The sequence below is a fragment of the Babylonia areolata genome, chromosome 19 (genome assembly GCF_041734735.1).
Source record: "Babylonia areolata isolate BAREFJ2019XMU chromosome 19, ASM4173473v1, whole genome shotgun sequence".
In the NCBI taxonomy this organism is placed as follows: domain Eukaryota; kingdom Metazoa; phylum Mollusca; class Gastropoda; order Neogastropoda; family Buccinidae; genus Babylonia; species Babylonia areolata.
Window position 1 is genome coordinate 44,576,244 of NC_134894.1, and position 10,978 is coordinate 44,587,221.

A 10,978-nucleotide genomic window follows, 5' to 3' on the forward strand; every position below is an offset into this window, starting at 1 on the left:
AAAAACTAAATAAAAAAAACAAACAAACCAACAAAAAACAACAAAACAAACAACCCCCCCAAAAAAAAAACAACAACAACAACAAACAACAACAACAACAACAACAAATTTTTTTTAAACCAACAAAACAAAACAAACCAACCCCAAAACAACAACAAAAACAACAACAACAATAAAAAAACAAACACACAAAAAACCAACAAACAAACAAAAAACAACTGACTAACCGAGAAAACAGAACGTACACTATATAGTTTTGGACAACATTGTATTATTTACAATTAAGCACACACGCGTAAGCCCCACACACACCCCCTCCCCCACCTCCCGTACACTCCCCCACCCCCATCTTCCCCACCCCTAGCACAACCCACCCATCAACACACACACACACACACACACACACACACACACACACACACACACACACACACACACACACACACACACACACACACACACACATATATATATATATATATATATATGATATAAATAAATAAATAAATAAAATAACAAATATATATCTATCCATCTATCTTCATATAAACTACAGAAAGACAGACACAACCAGCCAAGACACAAAACCCTACACGGAGCAAGTCATCACGAAAGCATCACCACACTACACGCAAACAGTATGTTTTTTAATCCATCGCGGATTCCTTGTCTCCTGTCACATCCCCACCCCCATCCCCATCCCCCACCCCCACCTCAACCCCTCGAGCCCCTATGCCGTGCAGGTAAGCTCCTCCCCACGCCCCCCGGGACCCCTTCCCCCAACACCCTTTCCCCTCACCCCCCCACCCACACAACACAGTGGCTGTGGGATCATGTTTGTTGGGCCAGGGGTCTTTGGCTAACTGGAACACTCCTCAGAGAAATCAGCTCTCAATGTCCTTCCTGCTTCCCCCCGCCAACCTCTTTGCCCCGAAGCTGTCATTTCAAGTTCTAGAAAAACTTAAGCCCATGCGAGGACGGACAGAGTTGCCACACTTCTCAAACTTTCTTCCACGCAACAAAAGAAAACAAAACGACCAACAAAACACATTGCCGAAGAATGGGATTAAAAAAAACAACAACAAAAAACCCCAACAAAAAAAACAACAACAAACAAACAAACAAACAAAAACCAACAAAAAACAATCAAACAACAACAACAACCCCCCCCCCCCCCCCAAAAAAAAACAAACAAACAAAAAAAAACCCCACACCGTATGTGTACAATTTTTTCTTCTTTTTTGTGGTTTCTTTTCTTCTTATTCTTCTTTCAAGAAGACTGAATTGTTTATATCTAACTATCTATGTATCTATGTATGTATGTATCTATCTATGTGTGTGTATACATATATTTAGAGAGAGAGAGAGAGAGAGCTAACGTACGAACGAACGAACGAAATTTTAGGAGGGTAAAGGAATAAGCACAATATGCTTGTTTACATCCGGCCCTCTTAGCAAAGAAAATTGTATATAAAGAAGAAGAAGAAGAAGGAGAGAGAGAGAAAGGGGGGGGGGGGAGAGGGAGAGAGAGAGACAGACAAACAGACAAACAGAAAGAGACCGACAGATAGACAAATACAGACAGACAGAGATATACAGAGAGACACACACACAGAGTTTTAACAGACAGATGGAGAGAGAAGATACTGAAAGAGAGATGGTCTCCATCCAGTCTTTCCCACAAGACTGTGTCTGCATACGAATCCCACCCACAAGCCAGGGCTCACGCCACAAGATAACTCCAGTCACAAGTAACTATCCCAGCTCCTGTTCACAGATTACTCTCTCCGTTTGTATATGACAAAACCAGACGGGAGGAGGATCGGAGTTGGGGGTGGGGGTGGGGGCAGCGGTATCTATCTATCTATCTATCTATCTATCTATGTCTCTATCTATTTATCTATCTGGACATTGAGAGAGTCACAGAGAGAGAGAGAGAATGTGTGAAAGAAAGAGAGGATGTGGGTCTGTGAAAGAGAGAGAGAGAGAGAGAGAGAGAGAGAGAGAAAGAGAGAGGCTGTGTGTGTGTGTGTGTGTGTGTGTGTGTGTGTGTGTGTGTGTGTGTGTGTGTGTGTGTGTGTGTGTGTGTGTGTGTGTGTGTAAGATAAGATAAGAATAACTTTATTATCTCCAACTGGAGAAATTTGGTGTGTGTGTGTGTGTGTGTGTGTGTGTGTGTGTGTGTGTGTGTGTGTGTGTGTGTGTGTGTGTGTGTGTGTGTGTGTGAGGGAAAGAGCGAGAAAAAATGAGAGAAAGAAAGAATGAAAGATAGTGATAGATCGATAGATAGATAGAGAGAGTGAGAGAGAGAGAGAGTGAGAGAGAGAATGAGAGAAAGAAAGAATGAAAGATAGTGATAGATCGATAGATAGATAGATAGATAGATAGAGAGAGAGAGAGAGAGAAAGTGAGAGAGAGAGAAAATGAAAGATATAGATCGATAGACATCTAGAGATAGATAGATAGATAGAGTGAGAGAATGGAAGAAAGAAAGAATGAAAGATAGAGATAGATCGATAGACAGAGAGAGAGAAAGAGGGTGAGAGAGTCAGAGAAAGAAAGAATGAAAGATATATATATATATATATATATATAGAGAGAGAGAGAGAGAGAGAGAGAGAGAGACAGAGAGAGACAGAGAGAGAGAGAGAGAGAGAGACAGGGGTTGGGGGGGCTGGGGGTTAGGAGATGATAGGTGGGGTCTGGAACAGGAACATTTCATTGGGTGAAAATGGATTAGCTAAAAGCTGCATTTCACCACGCCTTCACATGAAGCAGAAAAACACCCCCACACACATCATAAATTGAAGAGGAAAGATATGGAAGTGTTAGGAAGAGGACGAGAAGGAGGTGGCAAAGAGGAGAAAAAGAACAAATGCTGTCGCCTTGCTGAATCTAACATCGTCAAAAAACAACAACAACAAAAAACAAAAAAACAACAACAAAAAACAAAAAAGAAAACAGAAAAAAAAGGGAGCAAAAAAATTAATAGAAACTCAAAAGGAAAACCTGAAGCAAAGATATGAAATATACATTCTTTTTTGTGATGAAAGAGAAAGAAAAAGAAAACAAAAAGAACACCAAAAAAATGCCCACCAACTTTATGAAATTGACATCGTGTCTTCAAAATATATACAGAGAGCGAGAGCGAGTGAGCGAGAGAGAGAGAGAGACAGAGAGACAGAGAGAGACAGAGAGAGAGAGAGAGAGAGAGAGAGACAGAGAGAGAGAGAGAGGGGGGGGGGTGTCAAATGAAATACCAAACCCTAAAACGTGATATCCTTAGAAATAATAAATAAAATGAATAAAATGACGATTAAAAATCAAAACCAGAGAGAGCGAAAGCGAGCGAGCAAGAGAGAGAGAGAGAGAGAGAGAGAGAGAGAGAGAGAGAGAGAGAGAGAGAGAGAGAGAGAGAGAGAGAGAGAGAGAGAGAGAATATGGATACAGATACAGACACACAGATGACTGAGGCCATGGCCCCTACAAAAGATATGTGCAACATGAAGAGTGAATAACAGATAATGATTACACTGAAAACAATAAAATGTAATCTTGATCAGAGCAATCAAATTAGAAAGTAGCTATTTCTCTAAAGGCCTTGTACAAGTCCGTAGAGAGATTAATCACGTTAAAAAAAAGTAGCGTCAGTTTTGGACAACAAAAACCAAGGTTGTTCGTCCAATTCGAAGGAGTTTTTTTTTCTTTCTTGTGCTAGTCGGTGCTTCACAACAAAGAGCAAAATGTACTTCATCTTCCTTACATTTTTTTGGATAATGAATACAGCAGATCAGACTCTTTCAATGTTAAAACAAACTTGTTAACAGCCAAATGAACAAAAAGTATTTCATCTTTCTTTGATTTTTGCATAATGGACACAGCAGATCAGACACATTCAATGTTTTTATACAAAACCTTTGACAGCTAAATCAGTTATACCGAGTCAAAATCTTGTTGTAATACACCTCAGATTTCTGTCAATATTTAACAACATCAGGTTTCAAATCATCAATGCTTTCTAGAAATATTTGGCTGGTTTGTTACCAGCGTTGAAAATCACCAAACACCGAGATATACGAATATTCTTTTCCAGCACTTGCACTGTGTTTTCCTCGACAAGCACAATGCCATCTTTCTTTTCATGGGAATCATACAGAGAGCCATTTCCAGGTACAATGTAACAAACAAGCAACAATATAGCTTTGTCTGCAACTGGAGAGAGAGAGAGAGAGAGAGAGAGAGAGAGAGACAAAGCGAGACAGAGACAGAGACAAAGACAGAGACGCGTTCATCAAGCTCACACAGAAGAAAAACCAAGAACAACAACAACAGCAACAACCTTATAAACAAAAGCCTACATGTTTTGTGTGTATACAGATATCTAATCTCCGAAAATGCGTTTTTAATACGACAGACCATCGTTTTGAGCTTGCATGCATCGACGAACTTAGCGTGATCAGCGTGCTATTTTTTTTTTTAACAGCAGCGGTTTTGTCAGCTTCTGACAGTGCCTGTATTCTTCAGAGCCCCCCACCCCCACCCCCCAACCCCCAACCCCCCTCCCGACCCCCCAGGTCAGGAGAAACCCCTCCGGCATTCTTTAAGTTTATCCACACACACTGGGAGCAAGGCTGGGTTACTTTGAGATGATAACATGCGACAGCTTCAGAGGGGTGAAGATTCAAGCCGTCATTTCAAAATGTGGACGCCCCAGGCACGAACAAACAAAGAAGCAATAGAAAGTAAAAGACAGGAATAAACAGAAAAAACTAGCCGTCCCCCCTCTACCCCCCCCCCCCCCCACCCCCCCCCCCGCAACCCCCCCCCCCTCTAAGAAGAAGAACAACAACAAAAACCCAATCCAAAACAACAACAAAAAGAACATATTGCAGGAACAAAACGTCACCAGTCTCCAAGCAAAAGAACAGAGAGAGAGAGAAAAGGAAATATAGTATCAACCCAACGAAAATCAAAGAAAGCCTTTTTTTCTCTTTCTTTGATTTTTACCGGAGCAAAACATAAGAAAGAAATACATCATACAGACATATACGTGCCTTGCAAATGATAACAGAGCACGACAGTCAACACAAAACAGAGCGAACGAAGAACGACGAGAGCACAAACAAACAAAAGGGGACACACACACACACACACCCTAAACACAAACAAATACAAATGACGTAAAATCAAACCAACAACAACGACAGCACAAACAGACTTAGACATAACATCGAGAGAGAGACAGAGAGAGAGAGAGAGAGAGAGCGGAGGGGAGGAGATTGGATCAGATCAGACTTGCACAATGCTTGGGATGCCTCAAAGTTGTCTAACATGAGGGAAAACAGATAATGTTAGCCTGACAATAAAATTTGTCTTGTCAGAGCTAATCTTTGAAGTTAGCCATATTCTCTAAGGCCTTGTACAAGCCGTAGCAGATTATCACGTTAAAACAAAGTAGCGTCGTTTGGCCACAAAAACCAAGGTGTTCGCACATTCGAAGGAGTCTTCTTCTTCTTCTTTGCTCGTCTCACACAAAGGCAAAATGTACTCCTTCCACATTTTTGGTACATCAGATCAACTCTTTCATGTAACAAATTTTAACGCCTACATCTCTCATCTTTCTTCGGTTTTGCGTATGGACACACATCAGACACTTCAATGTTTTTACAAACCTGCAGCTCAATCATTAATACCGATCAAATCTTGTAATACACCTCGATTTCTGTCAATTTAACACATCATGTTTCAAATCCAATGCTTCCTAAAATATTTGGCTTGGTCTTACCAGCGTTGAATCCACCAGTCACGAATATCTTTTTCCCACTTGCACTTGTTTTCCCGACAAGCACAATGCATCTCTCAAGGGAATCACCAGAGAGCCATTTCCGGTACAATGTACAAACAACAACAATTAGCTTTGTCGCAACGGAAGAAGGAGAAGGAGACAACAGCAAACAGAGACAAGACAGAGCGCGTGTCTCAAGCCACACAGAGACAACCAAGACAACAACAACGCACACCTCTATACAAAAGCCTACAGTTTTGTGTGTATACAGATATCTACTCCGAAAATGCGTTTTTAATACGACAGACCATCGTTCTTTGAGCTGCATGCTTCGACGACCTTAGCCCTGATCAGCGTCATTTTTTTTTTCTAACACAGCGGTTTTGTCAGCTTCTGACAGTGCCGTATTCTTCGAGCCCCCCACCCCCACCCCTCCACCCCAACTCCCCCTCCCGCCCCCCGGTCAGAACCCTCCGGCTTCTTTAGTTTTCCACCTCCGCTTTGATTACTCGCAGCTTCAAGGTAATCACCGTCATTTCAAAATGTGGACGCCCCAGCATCGACAAACAAAGAGCATGAGTAAAAGACAGAATAACAGAAAAATCCTTCCCCCTTCCCCCCCTCCTCCCCATCCTCCCCCCCCCCCCCCCCGCAATCCCCCCCCCCCTAAGAAGAAGACAACAACAAAACCCCATCCAAAACAACAACAAAAAGAACATATTGCAGGACAAAACTCACCATCTCCAACAAAGAACAGAGAAGAAGAGAAGAATATGTATGACCCACGCAAATCCAAAAAGCCTTTTTCTCTTTCTTGATTTTTACCGAGCAAAACAAGAAAAACATATCGACATACGCCTCGTACCACCCCACCTACAACTACACCATCCACACACACACACACACCACCCACACCACTTCACGCACACCCACACACACTCGCCCACCCCTTCACTCATACATTTCCAGACCACAATAACACTCCGCGCGCGGGTATGCACTCCTTATCAGATCTTTGCACTCCTTTCACTCTCATATTCTCTTCGAAACAGATTTGTTCCTCGCCGTTGCTTCTCAGTTCTTAGTCCATTCTCTCCTTCCCTCCTTCCACCCTCTCTCTCTCTTCATGTCACCTTCCCCCTCCACCTCCCTCTCTCGTCTCCTTCACTCTCTTTCCCTCCCCCTCTCTCTCCTCATCCATCTCTTCCCTCCTCCTCTCTCTCTGTCCTGTCTCTCTTCTTCTTCCCCTCCCCTCCCTTCTCTCTCTTCACTCGTCTCTGCTCCTCCCTCCCCCCTCTCCTCTCTCTCTTCCTTCACCTCTCTTTCCCCTCTCCCCCCTTCTCTCTCCTTCACTCATCTCTTTCCCCCTCTCCCCCCTTCTCTCCTCCTTCCTCAATCTCTGTCCCCTCCCCCCCTCTCTCTCTCCTTCACTATCTCTTTCCCCCTCCCCCCTCTCTCTCCTTCACTCTCTCTTTCCCCCTCCCCCCTCTCTCTCTCCTTCACTCATCTCTTTCCCCCTCCCCCTCTCTCTCTCTCTCCTTTCCCCCCTCTCTCTCTCCTTCACTCATCTCTTTCCCCCTCTCTTTCCTTCACTCATCTCTTTCCCCCTCTCTCTCCTTCACTCATCTCTTTCCCCCCTTACCTCCCTCTCTTTCCTTCACTCATCTCTTTCCCCCCTCTCTCCCTTCACTCATCTCTTTCCCCCTCCCCCTCTCTCTCTCCTTCACTCATCTCTTTCCACCTCCCCCTCTCTCTCTCCTTCACTCATCTCTTTCCCCCTCCCTCCCCCTCCCTCTCTCCTTCACTCATCTCTTTCCCCCTCCCCCCTCTCTCTCTCCTTCACTCATCTCTTTCCCCTCCCCCCTCTCTCTCTCCTTCACTCATCTCTTTCCCCCTACCCCCTCTCTCTCCTTCACTCATCTCTTTCTCCCTACCCCCTCTCTCTCCTTCACTCATCTCTCTCCCCTCTCTCTCCTTCACTCATCTCTTTCCCCCTTCCCCCTCTCTCTCCTTCACTCATCTCTTTCCCCTCTCTTTCCTTCACTCATCTCTTTCCCCCTCCCCCCTCTCTCTCTCCTTCACTCATCTCTTTCCCCCTCTCCCCCCTCTCTCTCTCCTTCAATCGTCTCTTTTCCCCTTCCCCTCTCTTTCCCTCTCCCTCCTTTCTGCGTTTCTCCCTCTCCTCTCTCCCCTCTACTCTGTATGTCGGTTTCTATCTCTGCCTCCTAATCTCCCCCTCTCTGTGGCTGTCTGTGGAGAGCATCACACACATTGTCCCCCCCCCCCCCCCACCCCCCCACCCCCAACCCTCCCGGACGTGCTCCATGCTCTACGCTGTGTTTCACGGAATTAAACATGATGAGGAAGAAGATGTGAGGGCCCAGCGTTTTCCATTTGTGACAGTATGAAACAGGGATCAGCCCTTCAACGATTAAGTTTTCACAGCGCATTGTGGGCAACCATGGAACTCTCTCTATATAATCTCTCTCTCTCTCTCTCTCCCCCCCCCCCCGTCTCTGTCCATCTCTTCCGCCCCCCTCTACCCCCCCCCCCCCTCTCTCTCTCCCGTCATCTGTCTCCTTATAGTTAGATATTATATAGATATGTTATGGTCGGGCTGATGCACGAAAGACCTTGTTGAATAGTCTTAAATCGAAACGGACATCCGCTTTCCTTTTCCTTTTAACATCGTTTCACATCTCTCTCTCTCTCTCTCTCTCTCTCTCTCTCTCTCTCTCTCTCACACACACACACACACACACACACACACACACACAGAGATACATATATATATATATATATATATATATATATATATATACATATGTATATATAGATAGATAGATAGATAGATAGATAGATAGATAGATAGGCAGATAACACAAACGAAACGGATATCCACAGCAGCCCTTACATCATTGCATTCTCATACACACACACACACACACACACACACACACACACACACACACACACACATATATATATATATATATATATATATATATATATATATATATATATATATATATATATATATATATATAACACGCAACGAAACGGATATCCACAGCAGCCCTTACATTATCGCATTCTTACACACACACACACACACACACACACACACACACACACACACACACACACACACACACACACACACACACACACACACACACACACACATATATATATATATATATATATATATATATATATATATATATATATATATATATATATATATATATATATATATATATATCGCAAACGAAACGGATATCCACAGCAGCCCATACATCATCGCATCCTCATCCATCATGAAGACATTGGATATTGTACCAGATTCTGTGGCTGATTATGCTCTTCTCTCTTGGTGAAGTCAATTTCGACTCCCCGCCCCCTTCCCCCCCCACTCCCACCCCTCGCTCCCCCACCCCTCCTCAGTTTCCATGCCTGTGACGTGTTACTCAATGTCAGCAGTCATGGCGATTGTCGTGGGAGGGCCGTGGTGGTGGTGGGCTTCACTCGATGGGAATGGGATGGGGATGGGATGGGGATGGGATGGGGATGGGAATAGGATGGGATGGGGATGGGGATGGGGATGGGAATGGAATGGGGATGGGAATGGATAGGATGGGACGGGGATGGGGATGAGAATGGGATGGGGATGGGATGGGGATGGGATGGGGATGGGGATGGGGATGGGAATAGGATGGGATGGGGATGGGGATGGGGATGGGAATGGAATGGGGATGGGAATGGATAGGATGGGATGGGGATGGGGATGGGGATGGGAATGGAATGGGGATGGGAATGGATAGGATGGGACGGGGATGGGAATGAGAATGGGATGGGATGGAATGGAGATGGGATGGGGATGGAATGGAGATGGGTGGGGATGGGATGGAGATGGGATGGGGATGGGGGATGGGGTGGGATGGGAATGGGAATGGGATGGGTATGGGATGAGAATGGGATGGGGATGGAATGGGATGGGGATGGGAATGGGATGGGATGGGGATGAGAATGGGATGGGATGGACTAGGGATGGGAAAGTGAGGGGAATGGGATGGGAATGGGATGGCGATGGTATTGGGATAGGATGGGGATGGGATGGGGATGGGAATGGGATGGCGATGGTATGGGGATGGGATGGCATGGGATGAGATGGGATGGGGGCGGGAACAGGGATGGGAACAGGAATGGGATTGGGATGGGGATGGGATGGGGATGGGAATGGATAGGATGGGACGGGGATGGGAATGAGAATGGGATGGGGATGGAATGGGATGGGGATGAGAATGGGATGGGATGGACTAGGGATGGGAATGGGAGGGGAATGTGATGGGGATGGGATGTGATGGGGATGGGATGGATGGGAATGGGATGGGATGAGGATGGGATGAGGATGGGAATGGGATGGATGGGAATGGGATGGGGATGGGATGGATGGGAATGGGATGGGGATGGGATGGGGATGGGATGGGGATGGGGATGGGATGGGGATGGGATGAGATGGCATGGGATGAGATGGGATGGAGGTTGGAACAGGGATGGGAACAGGAATGGGATGGGGATGGGAATGGGATGGGGATGGGATGGAGGTTGGAACAGGGATGGGAACAGGAATGGGATGGGATGGGGATGGGATGGGGACGGAGTGGGGGTGGGGCGTGGGGTTGGAGATGAGGAGATGGGTGCTCATTCTGTCCGGATCCGTTAAATAAGCAACTGTTGTCGTCATTAGGAGGATTTGCGCGTGGTGTCCTTCACATTTCAAACTGGAACAGGTAACACAGGTTAACACCAATGAAGTGATTCAGAATCAGTTCGGGTTCTTCACCGGCGAGTGGCTTTATGGCGACCCAACCACTTGAATAAAATCACAATAAGACTGCTGAGGCTGCGATGGCGGCAGATAGACGCTGGGTTGTGGCTGGGTGGGTGTGGGTCTTTGGGAGAAAAAAAGAAGAAAAATAAAAAAGAAGAAGAAATGTATGTATGTATGTATGTATGTATGTATGTATGTATCTTTCTATCTAGACATTGACGGTGTCAGTGAAAGGGGGAGAATGAGAGAAAGGGAGAGAGAGGGGGAAGAGAAAGAGAATGTGTGAAAGAAAGAGAGAATGTATGTGCACAAAGAGAGAGAGAGAAAGGGAGAGCGAGAGAGAGAGAAAAAGAAAGAGA

The 10,978-nt window shown here is 45.3% G+C and overlaps 1 protein-coding gene across 1 annotated transcript in view; it reads right to left on the reverse strand.

Annotated features, from left to right (window-relative positions):
- The window catches only part of LOC143294330 (corticotropin-releasing factor receptor 2-like), an 82,773-nt gene that overhangs the window by 36,970 nt on the left and 34,825 nt on the right, over positions 1-10,978 (reverse strand). The gene's annotated exons all lie outside the window — the stretch shown is intronic.